This window comes from Phyllobates terribilis, unplaced genomic scaffold, assembly GCF_046119375.1.
Source record: "Phyllobates terribilis strain yellow unplaced genomic scaffold, ASM4611937v1 Scaffold_8__6_contigs__length_399053987, whole genome shotgun sequence".
Classification (NCBI taxonomy): domain Eukaryota; kingdom Metazoa; phylum Chordata; class Amphibia; order Anura; family Dendrobatidae; genus Phyllobates; species Phyllobates terribilis.
In genome coordinates, this window is record NW_027362768.1 from 126,928,821 (window position 1) to 126,943,466 (window position 14,646).

General features: G+C 52.8%; 1 long non-coding RNA gene across 1 annotated transcript in view; it reads right to left on the reverse strand.

The window, feature by feature from the left end:
* Positions 1 to 14,347: 14,347 nt before the first annotated feature.
* Positions 14,348 to 14,646, reverse strand: part of LOC141156409 (uncharacterized) — a 34,557-nt gene continuing 34,258 nt past the window's right edge. Inside the window, exon 3 of the long non-coding RNA XR_012247609.1 lies at positions 14,348 to 14,533. This is a non-coding gene — a long non-coding RNA (uncharacterized lncRNA). The remainder of the gene's footprint in view (positions 14,534 to 14,646) is intronic.

Consider the following 14,646-nt stretch of genomic DNA (forward strand, 5'->3'; position numbering starts at 1 on the left):
GGACCTTGATACATTGTGGTCATCATGTTTGGCGTGTACTTGTTGATTGGATTTGTTAGGCCGGTTTCACACATCCGGATATTTCCGGTACCGGAGAAAACGGTACCGGAGATATCCGTGCCCCGTGTGACCGTGTGCCCGTGTGTGTTTTACGTGTGACATCCGTGTGTGGCACGTGTGCCGCATCTGGATCACATAGACGAGTGCCTGGGAATCAGCGGTACAGATAGCGCTGTTCCCAGGCGCCGGTGCTGAACGCTGCCGTCATCATGGTTCCCTGCCGGCACTATGATCAGAACCAGCAGGGACCATGATGAGGGTAGTAGTAGTGTACTCTCAGTGTCCCCACCTGTAAAATTAAGAATTAAATAATAAAATCCATATACTCACCTCTCCTAGGTATCCCCTGCTGTCCTGCATGCGACCCCCTGCTGCGGAGAAGCCGGGGAGAATGAGCGGCTCCAGAGCTGCGCTCAGTAACTGACAGGACACCTCTGTTGAGCTGCAGCTCTGGGGCGGCTCATTCTCCCCGGCATCCCAGCTTCATCGGTCGCATGGAGGACAGCGGGGGACACCTAGGTCCGCAAGAACACACTGAGGTGTACACAGACCTATTGATTTGAATGGGTCTGCGTGTGTCAGTGTCTCCGGTACGTGTGTAAACTGTCAACACTCGTACCAGAGATACTAACGTGTCAAAGAGCCCTTAGGCTATGTGCCCACAATGCAGAAATGCTCCTGATTTTTTCCTGAGCGTTTCTGCATCTCCCTGGCAGAAAAAATGCATGCGGATTTTACATGCGTTTTTCTGCCAGGGACAAGCGTATGTCCGGCGTTTTTCACAAGCGATTTTAGCATCACTTAGAAAAGTGCTTGACAACTTGGTCACACTATATAAATCCATGCAACCAGTAAGGATTTATATAGTGTGACCAAGTTAATAGTTAAAAAGACAGGTAAAAACTAAAAAATAAACATTATACTCACCTTCTGATGGCCCCCGGTCTCCTTCTCTGATGCGTCCGATGTGTTGGGCGGCTCGCGGTGGTCTAAAAGGACCTTCCATGATGTCATTTAGTCATGTGACAGGTCACGCGATCGCCGACGTCAGCAGTCGCGTGACCTGTCACATGACTAAATGACGTCATGGAAGGCCCTTTTAGACCATCGCGAGCCGCCGGGGAGCCAGGACGCATCGCTAAAGAGATCGGGGGCTATCAGAAGGTGAGTATAATGTTTATTTTTATTTTAAATTCTTTTTTTTTTACAGGTACTATGGTACTCGGGTCTGGAGGAGAGTCTCCTCTTCTCCAGACTCGGGTACCATCCGCACATTGAATCGTTTAATATCCGCATGTGCACATGTAGTGATGCGGATATTATGCGATTCAATGCAAGTCAATGGCGGTGAAAACCCCGCGATTACGCACAAATAATGGTAGTGCTGGGGATTTTACCGCAATGATAATCTGCAGCGGAAATTTCCGCAGCATGTGCACAGCGCATGCGGTTTTTCATTGGGGAACATTGCAGACCTTCTACCAAGCATTTTTTAAGTGTTTCCGCGGCAGAATTGCCACTGCGGAAACTCTTAAAAAATGCAACGTGGGCACACACCTTTGATAGCTTCTGTAACTACTGCGGCAGACATTTGATATTTAAACAACCAAGCAACCCACGACTAAAATTATAATGATACTTGTCCCAGGATATGAAGACATTCTAGAGATAAAGATTAAAATATATTTTTATTTAACAAATCCATAAAATGACATGGGCGGACACTGACTGCTTGGGACCCCTGTGCAAGAAATGTGTATGGGCCCCCCACCATTTATGGCGACAAAGCTAGAGATACAGTGCCTATAAGTAGTATTCAACCCCCTGCAGATTTAGCTGGTTGACACATGTGGAATTAACTTGGCATTGTGACATTTGTACTGTAGATCAGCCTGGAAGTGGGAAATGCACTGCAGCAAATTTTTTTTTTTTTTTTTTTTTTTTAAACGTTAAAAGTTAATTCAGAGTGTCATTTATTATTCAACCCCTCAAACCACAAGAATTCTGTTTGGTCCCCCTAAAGTATTAAGAAGTAGTTCAGGCACCAAGAATAATGAGATTCACATGTGTGGATTAAAGATCTCTTTTGCCAGCCTTTTCTGACTATTTAAGACCCTCCCCAAACTTGTGAACAGCACTCAGACATGGTCAACATGGGAAAGACAAAGGAGCATTCCAAGGCCATCAGAGACAAGATCGTGGAGGGTCACAAGGCTGGCAAGGGGTACAAAACCCTTTCCAAGGAGTTGGGCCTACCTGTCTCCACTGTTGGGAGCATCATCCGTAAGTGGAAGGCTTATGGAACTACTGTTAGCCTTCCACGGCCTGGACAGCCTTTGAAAGTGTCCTCCCGTGCCGAGGCCAGGCTTGTCCGAAGAGTCAAGGCTAACCCAAGGACAACAAGGAAGGAGCTCCGGGAAGATCTCATGGCAGTGGGGACATTGGTTTCAGTCAATACCATAAGTAACGTACTCCACCGCAATGGTCTCCGTTCCAGACGAGCCTGTATGGTACCTTTACTTTCAAAGCGTCATTTCAAGGCTCGTCTACAGTTTGTCATGATCACTTGGAGGACTCTGAGACAGACTGGTTCAAGGTTCTATGGTCTGATGAGACCAAGATCGAGATCTTTGGTGCCAACCACACACGTGACGTTTGGAGACTGGATGGCACTGCATACGACCCCAAGAATACCATCCCTACAGTTAAGCATGGTGGTGGCAGCATCATGCTGTGGGGCTGTTTCTCAGCCAAGGGGCCTGGCCATCTGGTCCGCATCCATGGGAAGATGGATAGCACGGCCTACCTGGAGATTTTGGCCAAGAACCTCCGCTCCTCCATCAAGGATCTTAAGATGGGTCGTAATTTCATCTTCCAACAAGACAACGACCCAAAGCACACAGCCAAGAAAACCAAGGCCTGGTTCAAGAGGGAAAAAGTCAAGGTGTTGGAGTGGCCTAGTCAGTCTCCTGACCTTAACCCAATTGAAAACTTGTGGAAGGAGCTCAAGAATAAAGTCCACATGAGACACCCAAAGAACCTAGATAACTTGGAGAAGATCTGCATGGAGGAGTGGGCCAAGATAACTCCACAGACCTGTGCCGGCCTGATCAGGTCTTATAAAAGACGATTATTAGCTGTAATTGCAAACAAGGGTTATTCCACAAAATATTAAACATAGGGGTTGTATAATAATTGACCCACACTTTTATGTTTAAAATTTAATAAAATTCAACTGAGCAACATAACTTTTTGGTTTGTAAGATTTATGCTTCTGTTCATAAAACCTACTCTCGTTTGCAGTTTGAAGGCTCTAACTTATTTGCATCTTATCAAACCAGCTAAATCTGCAGGGGGTTGAATACTACTTGTAGGCACTGTATATATATGTGTGGCTATATATACACCTCTTACATAGCCTCCTTTATTATGTATATTGCCGTCCCTTATTACACAGTGCCCTCTCTTGTTATGTACAGCACCGTCCCTTACATATTGGATTATTTATAGCCCCCTGTCTTTATTACATACTGTTACGGATCCGGGTGGTGGAACCTCTGTGCTGCGGTGCAAGGAAGGACCAGAGGGGCGTAACTAGGTATCAACTCGGACTGACCAAGGTCGTACGGTGGCTCAATCGACTCCGTGACCAGGGAAGGACCGAGCAGAGGGACCAGGTGCTACTCTGGGCCAGACCTTGTATGAGAGCACGTGACTCCCACGGGTCAGAAGGCAGGGACTGACCGGTACAGCAGAAGAGCACGGCAGGCAGGCTGACAGGTGATCCGGATAGACAGACTGGCAGACACGGCAGGTAACAAGCAGGAGCCTCCAGGTAGGCTGGCTGGTAGGCACGGCAGGTAACAAGCAGGAGCCTCCAGGTAGGCTGTCTGGTAGGCACGGCAGGTGACAGGCAGGTGCTTCCTGACACCTGGCAGGAGCGGGGCGTGCTGGTGCCGCCCTGCACACGCCGTACCCCCTGGGATCCTTCACGTAGAATGGAGCTTGCTCCCTGCTCCTTCCCGGGCCTCTATCCTGGGCCCTAACTTGTGGAGCCGAGTTCTGACTGAGCCTCTGCTCCTGGACTGTTCCTCTGAACAGCCCTCACTAGAACTGCACTGCACTGTAGACCTAATATGGCTTCCTATTATATACTTACTGTATATGTGCTCTGTGTATCTGTTTCCTCCACCCACACCCACTATTGGTTCCCCCTACCTTTGGGTTCCCCCCCTACTCCAGCCAGGGCCAGGGCTCAGCAGAAAACTACATTGTGTCTTGCCCCTCCTGCTGGCCTGGAGAAGTGTTGTGTTGGATGTAGGTGGTTGGGGTTCCATGCAGCACTCCCATCCTACCTGAGAGAAGGGAGACACCACACCTCGGGGTGAGGTGCAGTATCTCTGTGGCGACTGAACACTCAGGGGCGCCACATAAGCAGGCGGGCAGGGCCCATAGACAGACTGGCGGACTGGACTGTAGACAGACTGTTGGGCTGGAGAGTAGACAAGCTGGCGGACAGGACTGGTAGTCAGACTGGCGGACAGGACTGGTAGTCAGGCTGGTGTACTGGACTGGTAGTCAGGCTGGCGGACTGGACTGGTAGTCAGGCTGGCAAACTGGACTGGTAGTCAGGCTAGCAGCGGGACCTGAGGGCTGAAGCAGAGTTTAACACACAAAGCTACAACCTTGCATGGGCACCTCCATTTTGGAGGAGGTGCCTTTTATATGAGAGGTCCTTCGGCCATTGGCCGGGGACTCCTTAGGATGGCGCGCGCGGCCTCTTTAAGAGGGAGGGAGCGCGCGCGCGCCTTAAGCACAGTGCCCGGGAAGATGCGCGCGCCGGCAGCAGCAGGAGCGCCGGAGGACGCCGGGCGGGGAGCGCGGCGGTAAGAGGGACGGCGTCTCTGCCTGTCAGGGGGCAGAGACGCCGATACTACACATACCATCTTCTCTTGTTAAATATATAATGCAATAACGGCTAATGGAGCATGGGAAAGCTTCTTTTCTTATAGAGTAGCTGATGCACTGGTCTTCTGGTCACCGGGTGCTCCATCAGCAGTCATTTTATATCTAACAAGAGAGGACTATTTAATAAAGAGAGGGCGATGTGACTGACAAAACTAACAAGAATACGCTATGTAAGGGACAGCACTGTACATAGCAGAGGAAGCTATATAATAAGAGATGGCACTATATACTGTATACCGTATTTTTCAGACTATAAGACGCATCGGACCATAAGACGCATCTAGGTTTTAAAGGAGGAAAATAGGAAAAAAAATTAAGCAAAAAATGTGGTCATGATGCCCTGTTATGGGGGAGGGGATCTACTGCTGACACTGGTATTGGGGTAATGTCCCCCAATTCTGTTAATATCCTCCATCCTGGTATGTATGGCCCCTGCTTCCTGGTATAAGTGGCTTCCATCCCATCCTGGTATACCTGGCCCTCAACCCCATCCTGGTATGCATGGTACCCCTTGATCTCCCATCTTGGTATTCATGACACCACTTGATTCCCCATCCTGGTATGCATGGATCCCTTTTATCCCCCATCCTGGTATGCATGGCACGCCTTGAGCCCCCATCCTGGAATGCATGGCACTCTCTAAGCCCCCATCCTGGTATGCATGGCACCCCTTGAGCCCCCATCCTGGTATGCATGGCAACCTCTGAGCCCCCATCCTGGTATGCATGGCACCCTCTGAGCCCCCATCCTGGTATGCATGGCACCCCTTGAGCCCCCATCCTGGTATGCATGGAAACACTTGAGCCCCCAACCTGGTATGCATGGCACCCCTTGAGCCCCCATCCTGGTATGCATGACACCCCTTTATCCCCCATCCTGGTATGCATGGCACCCCTTGAGCCCCCATCCTGGTATGCATGGCACCCCTTGAGCCCCCATCCTGGTATGCATGGCACCCGTTGAGCCCCCATCCTGGTATGCATGGCACCCCTTGAGCCCCCATCCTGGTATGCATGGCACCCCTTGAGCCCCCATCCTGGTATGCATGGCACCACTTTATACCCCATCTTGGTATTCATGACACCCCTTGATTCACCATCCTGGTATGCATGGCACCCTCTAAGCCCCAATCCAGGTATGCATGGCACCCCTTGAGCCCCCATCCTGGTATGCATGGCACCCCTTGAGCCCCCATCCTGGTATGCATGGCACCCCTTGAGCCCCCATCCTGGTATGCATGCCACCCTCTGAGCCCCCATCCTGGTTGCATGGCACCCCTTGAGCCCCCATCCTGGTATGCATGGCACCCCATGAGCCCCCATCCTGGTATGCATGGAACCCCTTGAGCCCCTATCCTGGTATGCATGGCACCCTCTGAGCTCCCATCCTGGTATGCATGGCACCCCTTGAGCCCCCATCCTGGTAAGCATGGAACCCCTTGAGCCCCCAACCTGGTATGCATGGCACCCCTTGAGCCCCCATCCTGGTATGCATGACACCCCTTTATCCCCTATCCTGGTATGCATGGCACCCTCTGAGCCCCCATCCCGGTATGCAAGGCACCCCTTGAGCCCCCATCCTGGTATGCATGGCACCTCTTGAGCCCCCATCCTGGTATGCATGGCACCCCTTTATACCTCACCTTGGTATTCATGACACCCCTTGATTCCCCATCCTGGTATGCATGGCACCCCTTTATCCCCCATCCTGGTATGCATGACACCCTCTAAGCCCACATCCTGGTATCCATGACACCCCTTGATTCCCCATCCTGGTATGCATGACACCCCTTGAGCCCCGATCCTGGTATGCATGACACCCCTTTATCCCCCATCCTGGTATGCATGGAACCCCTTGAGCCCCCATCCTGGTATGCATGGCACCCCTTGAGCCCCCATCCTGGTATGCATGGAACCCATTGAGCCCCTATCCTGGTATGCATGGCACTCTCTGAGCCCCCATCCTGGTATGCATGGCACCCCTTGAGCCCCCATCCTAGTATGCATGGAACCCCTTGAGCCCCCATCCTGGTATGCATGGCACCCCTTGAGCCCCCATCCTGGTATGAATGACACCCCTTTATCCCCCGTCCTGGCATGCATGGAACCCCTTGAGCCCCCATCCTGGTATGCATGGCACCCCTTTAAACCCCATCTTGGTATTCATGACACCCCTTGATTCTCCATCCTGGTATGCCCTTTATCCCCCATCCTGGTATGCATGACACCCTCTAAGCCCCAATCCTGGTATGCATGGCACCCCTTGAGCCCCCATCCTGGTATGCATGGCACCCCTTGAGCCCCCATCCTGGTATGCATGGAACCCCTTGAGCCCCCATCCTGGTATGCATGGCACCCCTTGAGCCCCCACCCTGGTATGCATGATACCCCTTTATCCCCCATCCTGGTATGCATGGAACCCCTTGAGCCCCCATCCTGGTATGCATGACACCCTCTGAGCCCCCATCCTGGTATGCATGGCACCCCTTGAGCCCCCATCCTGGTATGCATGGCACCCCTTGAGCCCCCATCCTGGTATGCATGGCACCCCTTGAGCCCCCATCCTGGTATGCATGGCACCCCTTTATTCCCCATCCTGGTATGCATGACACCCCTTTATCCCCCATCCTGGTATGCATGGAACCCCTTGAGCCCCTATCCTGGTATCCATGGCACCCTCTGAGCCCCCATCCTGGCATGCATGGCACCCCTTTATACCCCATCTTGGTATTCATGACACCCCTTGATTCCCCATCCTGGTATGCCTTTTATCCCCCATCCTGGTATGCATGACACCCTCTAAGCCCCAATCCTGGTATGCATGGCACCCTTGAGCCCCCATCCTGGTATGCATGGCACCCCTTGAGCCCCCATCCTGGTATGCATGGCACCCCTTGAGCCCCCATCCTGGTATGCATGGCACCACTTTATACCCCATCTTGGTATTCGTGATACCCCTTGATTCACCATCCTGGTATGCATGGCACCCTCTAAGCTCCAATCCAGGTAGGCATGGCACCCCTTGAGCCCCTATCCTGGTATGCATGGCACCCCTTGAGCCCCCATCCTGGTATGCATGGCACCCTTTGAGCCCCCATCCTGGTATGCATGGCACCCTCTGAGCCCCCATCCTGGTTGCATGGCACCCCTTGAGCCCCCATCCTGGTATGCATGGCACCCCTTGAGCCCCCATCCTGGTATACATGGAACCCCTTGCACCCCTATCCTGGTATGCATGGCACCCTCTGAGCCCCCATCCTGGTATGCATGGCACCCCTTGAGCCCCCATACTGTTATGCATGGCACCCCTTGAGCCCCCATCCTGGTATGCATGGAACCCCTTGAGCCCCCATCCTGGTATGCATGGCACCCCTTGAGCCCCCATCCTGGTATGCATGATACCCCTTTATCCCCCATCCTGGTATGCATGGAACCCCCTGAGCCCCCATCCTGGTATGCATGGCACCCCTTGAGCCCCCATCCTGGTATGCATGGCACCCCTTGAGCCCCCATCCTGGTATGCATGGCACCCCTTGAGCCCCCATCCTGGTATGCATGGCACCCCTTTATACCCCATCTTGGTATTCATGACACCCCTTGATTCCCCATCCTGGTATGCATGACACCCCTTTATCCCCCATCCTGGTATGCATGGAACCCCTTGAGCCCCTATCCTGGTATGCATGGCACCCTCTGAGCCCCCATCCTGGTATGCATGGCACCACTTTATACCCCATCTTGGTATTCGTGATACCCCTTGATTCACCATCCTGGTATGAATGGCACCCTCTAAGCTCCAATCCAGGTATGCATGGCACCCCTTGAGCCCCTATCCTGGTATGCATGGCACCCCTTGAGCCCCCATCCTGGTATGCATGGCACCCATTGAGCCCCCATCCTGGTATGCATGGCACCCTCTGAGCCCCCATCCTGGTTGCATGGCACCCCTTGAGCCCCCATCCTGGTATGCATGGCACCCCTTGAGCCCCCATCCTGGTATGCATGGAACCCCTTGAGCCCCTATCCTGGTATGCATGGCACCCTCTGAGCCCCCATCCTGGTATGCATGGCACCCCTTGAGCCCCCATCCTGGTATGCATGGAACCCCTTGAGCCCCCATCCTGGTATGCATGGCACCCCTTGAGCCCCCATCCTGGTATGCATGATACCCCTTTATCCCCCATCCTGGTATGCATGGAACCCCTTGAGCCCCCATCCTGGTATGCATGACACCCTCTGAGCCCCCATCCTGGTATGCATGGCACCCCTTGAGCCCCCATCCTGGCATGCATGGCACCCCTTGAGCCCCCATCCTGGTATGCATGGCACCCCTTTATACCCAATCTTGGTATTCATGACACCCCTTGATTCCCCATCCTGGTATGCATGACACCCCTTTATCCCCCATCCTGGTATGCATGGAACCCCTTGAGCCCCTATCCTGGTATGCATGGCACCCTCTGAGCCCCCATCCTGGCATGCATGGCACCCCTTGAGCCCCCATCCTGGTATGCATGGAACCCCTTGAGCCCCCATCCTGGTATGCATGGCACCCCTTAAGCCCCCATCCTGGTATGCATGACACCCCTTTATCCCCTATCCTGGTATGCATGGAACCCCTTGAGCCCCCATCCTGGTATGCATGACACCCTCTGAGCCCCCATCCAGGTATGCATGGCACCCCTTGAGCCCCCATCCTGGTATGCATGGCACCCCTTGAACCCCCATCCTGGTATGCATGGCACCCCTTTATACCCCATATTGGTATTCATGACACCCCTTGATTCCCCATCCTGGTATGCATGGCACCCCTTTATCCCCCATCCTGGTATGCATGACACCCTTTAAGCCCCAATCCTGGTATGCATGGCACCCCTTGAGCCCCCATCCTGGTATGCATGACACCCTCTAAGCCCCAATCCTGGTATGCATGGCACCTTTGAGCCCCCATGCTGGTATGCATGGCACCCCTTGAGCCCCCATGCTGGTATGCATGGCACCCCTTGAGCCCCCATCCTGGTATGCATGGCACCCCTTGAGCCCCCATCCTGGTATGCATGGCATCCCTTGAGCCCCCATCCTGGTATGCATGGCACCCCTTGAGCACCCATCATGGTATGCATGGCACCCCTTTATCCCCCATCCTGGTATGCATGGCACCCCTTTATACCCCATCTTGGTATTCATGACACCCCTTTATCCCCCATCCTGGTATGCATGGTGTGACGCCCTGCGGCTGCAGGCGGTTACAGAACTCCTGGGTGTTGCACAGACGGATTCTCCCCAGTGGCCTCAATACATGCAGACACCTCCACCCAAGTCCACTAGATGGAGCCCTGTCAGGTATATATATACTGGGGGGTGGAGTTCAGGAAGTCAGTCAGTGGGAAGCAGTGAGTGCGACACGATGCTGCAGCACCAGACAAGCTGAAGTCTGTGTGCTGAAAGCCAGGCTAGGCCCAAGCTGCGGGCTAGTCTGGCTAGTGGAGAGCCTAGAGTGGGCTAGAAGACAAGGAGAGGAGAAGAGCCATGAGGGACAGAGGAACCACAGAGGGTTCGTCCCCTGATGCAAGCCGGGCACCGGGCCCGAGCCTATTGGGACCTCCATGCCCAGTAGGGAATCCGGTATAGTGAGGAGGATTTTATATCCCTCGGTCCACCCGTGAATACCGCACATTTAGAGGACTAGGTACCACGAAGGCCCCGGCGTCCAGGGATAGTGGTAACCAGGGGAAAGCCCTCGCCGCCAAGCATAAGGGTGAGAGAAACATCAAGGAAGCTAGACCCTGTTCCAGGCAGGTCAGAAGCTCCAGGGAGAGAGACAGGAAGATACAGAAAGGAGGCCTTACATCCGCTCACTGGGGAGCAAGTCCTGAAGTGCCCACCACTTACAAGTACCCCGGACCATACCTGCCTACCATCTGCAGTAAAGGTACTGAAACTAGCCCCGGTGTGTGTGTCGATTCTTCCTCTGACCCGGCTGGGTCCCCTCTCTCCTGCATCCCTTCAAACTCCACACTGCCTCGGGGGCCCGCTCCGCCTGTGGGGAGCAGAAACATCCCCGCTGCCATCCCATCACCCCCGGAGGTCTGCAGCAGCGCTGGTAATCCTTACCAGGTACCACAGGTGGTGTCACGAACTATTTATTTTATTTTTATTTCTATCCAAGTTCCAATCCCCCTTTTTGGTTGACCACCCTGGGCCACGGACCGGGCCAGCCACTGTGACATATTCCCCCAGCATCCATAGGCCCGGCTGCCGAGTATGCCATTGCCCTGGGGGTGCGTCAACTTCTGGCGTCACGAACAGGATTGCGTGCCCGTTGCCACCGTGTACTGTGTGCCTTAAAAGACTGTAACACTTACCGTGGTGAAGATTTCCCGCCATTCCTGAGGTTTCCCGCCATTATCCACCATTTTCCTGTTGCCTCGTGGGAAGAAGAGGGGCGTAACCGCGCGTAGTCCAGGCCCCACCTCACGCACTGACGCAGCATCAGGTCCTGGAAGGAGACCGCCGTGCCAGGAAGCGCACACCCTGATGTCAGACGCAAGGGGACGCCAGGTCCTGCACCGGGAACTGCTAGTCGAGCAGTTCTCCTCTTCCCGTCCGGGGGACCGCAACCGGCTCTACAAGCAGGAAGGTAGGCCGCAGTTAACTAGGGGGGCACAGCGATGGCGGATGATAAGCAGAACGCCGCAGCCCTCGACAACGCCCCTGCCCCGGGGGCGCGTCACATGGCACCCCTTTATCCCCCATCCTGGTATGCATGGCACCCATTGAGCCCCCATCCTGGTATGCATGGCACCCCTTGAGCACCCATCCTGGTATGCATGGCACCCCTTGAGCACCCATCCTGGTATGCATGGCACCCCTTTATACCCCATCTTGGTATTTATGACACCTCTTGAGCCCCCATCCTGGTATGCATGGCACCCCTAGAGCCCCCATCCTGGTATGCATGACACCCTCTGAGCCACCATCCTGGTATGCATGGCACCCCTTGAGCCCCCATCCTAGTATGCATGGCACCACTTGAGCCCCCATCCTGGTATGCATGGCACCCCTTTATCCCCCATCCTGGTATGCATGGCACCCCTTTATCCTACATCCTAGTATGCATGGCACCCCTTGAGCCCCTATCCTGGTATGCATGGCACCCCTTGCGCCCCCATCCTGGTATGCATGGGACTAGTGATGAGCAAGCACTAAAATGCTCAGGTACTTGAAGCTCGGTTTGGGCACATTGGAATACTCGGCTGCTCGACCCCCCCGGCGGTCTGCAGAAGGTCAAAAATTGCCCAAATCGATGGGAACAGTGCTCAATTAAACTTCAGGCAGGCAGAATATATAGGCAGACAGGCAGGCAGGGTATATAGGAGGGTGCATGAAAAACATAGCAGGGCATTCAGAACACACTAGTGCCCTCCGATTTTCATGCACCCGTCTCTTTAAAAAAGCCGGCCGGCAATTCATCAGCGGCATACACCGGTACCCGACAATTTAGAACAGAAAGCATAGAGCATCACACATAGATTAGATAGATAGAAACATGTCAGTCACATATACAATAAGTACAGTGACAGTGTTGGTTACTGTACTTGTCATTTAGTGTTAAAATAAAGGATTTATTTAAAAAAAAATTGGCGTGGGGTTCCCCGTAATTTTAGTCTCTACCGGAGGTTAAGCAGACGGCTGGGGCAGATGCTTGAAGCCTGGGAAGGGGGTAATACCCATGGGGCTTCCCAGGCTACTAATATCAGCTCCCAGCTGAATACCTAGCCTTTACTAGCTATTAAAATGGGGGACCCCCAAAAAAATGACGTGGGGTCCCCCTTATTTTAATAGCTAGCAAAGGCTAGGCAGACAGCTGGGGGCTGATATTACTAGCCCAGGAAGGGTGCCATGAATATTGGCCCCCTCCTAGGCTAGAAAAACCAGCCGTCAGCCACCCCAGAAATGGCACATCCATAGGATGTGCCAATTCTGGCACTTAGCCTTACTCTTCCCACTGCCCTGTAGCGGTGGCAGTGGGGTAATAGGGCTGGGGTTGATGTCAGCTTATAATGCCAGGTGACATCAAGCCCAGGTTAGTAATGGAGAGGCGTCTATAAGATGCCCCCATTACTAACCCCATAGTGAAAGTAAAAGAAAAACACCAACACCCAGAATAAAATCCTTTAATTGAAATAAAGACACAATACTTTAATGTTCTAAATTAAACCATACTTACCGTATCGCCCATTCCAGCTGAAGCCAACAATCTCCTGCAATAAAAGTAAAATAATAAACCAACCTCATCCTTACCTTTCCATGGTTCCCAGGACGGCTCCAGCTCTGCTACATTCACATGTCAGGCTGGATCGCAGCCGAAAGTTGCCATCCAGCTTGCCATGCCGCAGACACTGAGAAGCGCAGGCATGCTTGCGCGCCTCAGTGTCTGGCTGTGACGGCATGAGGTGAGCTGAGTTCATTGGACATGAACTCGGCTCATCTGGATGCCGTCACAGCCAGACACTGAGAAGCTTCACTGAGGAGCTTCTCAGTGTCTGCGGCATGGCAGCGTTCTGCAGCAATCCAGCCTGTCATGTCAATGTAGCAGTACTCAAGCTCCGAGCATCTCGAGTACTGAGATGCTCAGGCGAGTACCGAGCAGTGGCGAGCATGCTCGCTCATCACTACTAGGGACAGCTGCAGGAGCAGGGAGGGTAGCTGAATACAGCCTCTAGTCAGGGCTTAGGGCTTTACAGTCAGTTCCTAAATATATAACTGCCGCAGTTGACCACATTTTATTAGGGGATGAAAAAATGTACTACATTGTCATCCATACAGTTTACCCTGCTTTGTGTGAAATTATGGTGGTTTAAAAAAAACACTTTGCTACTACAGGTGGCCCAATTTTTTTGTTCCAAAAATTGACTATTGCCATCCATACATTTTAAAATGCTTTGTGTTAAAATTACGGTGGTTTGAAATTTAAAAAAAAAACGCTTGGCCTGCTACAGATGACCAATTTTTTTTTATTAATACATTTTAATTTCAATTAATCAAGGAAACTTGGTTTCCAGACACGTAGCAATTAGAAAATGTGTAAGGCGTCCGGTAAGGGACGGGGAAGTCGAAGTGCTGATGATGGTGTACGCAGATGCCAAGGATGTGGGGCAGGTGTGACTGTGCCTGTTGCTCGAGAAAAAGCAACACGACCATCCACAATACATAGCTTTCTGTCCCACATTGCAGGGAGGCACGGAACACCACTTCTGAAGCCACACCAGTGCGAACAGGTGGTCGGTTGGATAGCAGAAACGCTTCCAGCAGGCTTGCCAGCACCAGCCAGTCTTCCACACGGTACAGTCTAACCAGCCAAGAGTCTGGATCACTTAATCATTACCCTGATCCTCCTTCCTCCCACCATGTTGAATCCCAGGAGATCAATGATCCCAGACTAGGGACTCTGAGGAGCTCTTTACATCATCATTTCTTGATTGTGGCCTCTCTCCCTGCATGTTCTAAGAGGGACAGGACATGTTGTTTAGTGCACAAAACGTACTGCAGCCATGGCACAAGAAGATGATGGTGGGGAATGGTAAGACAAGGGGGCATCTTCTACGTCAGGAGGAAA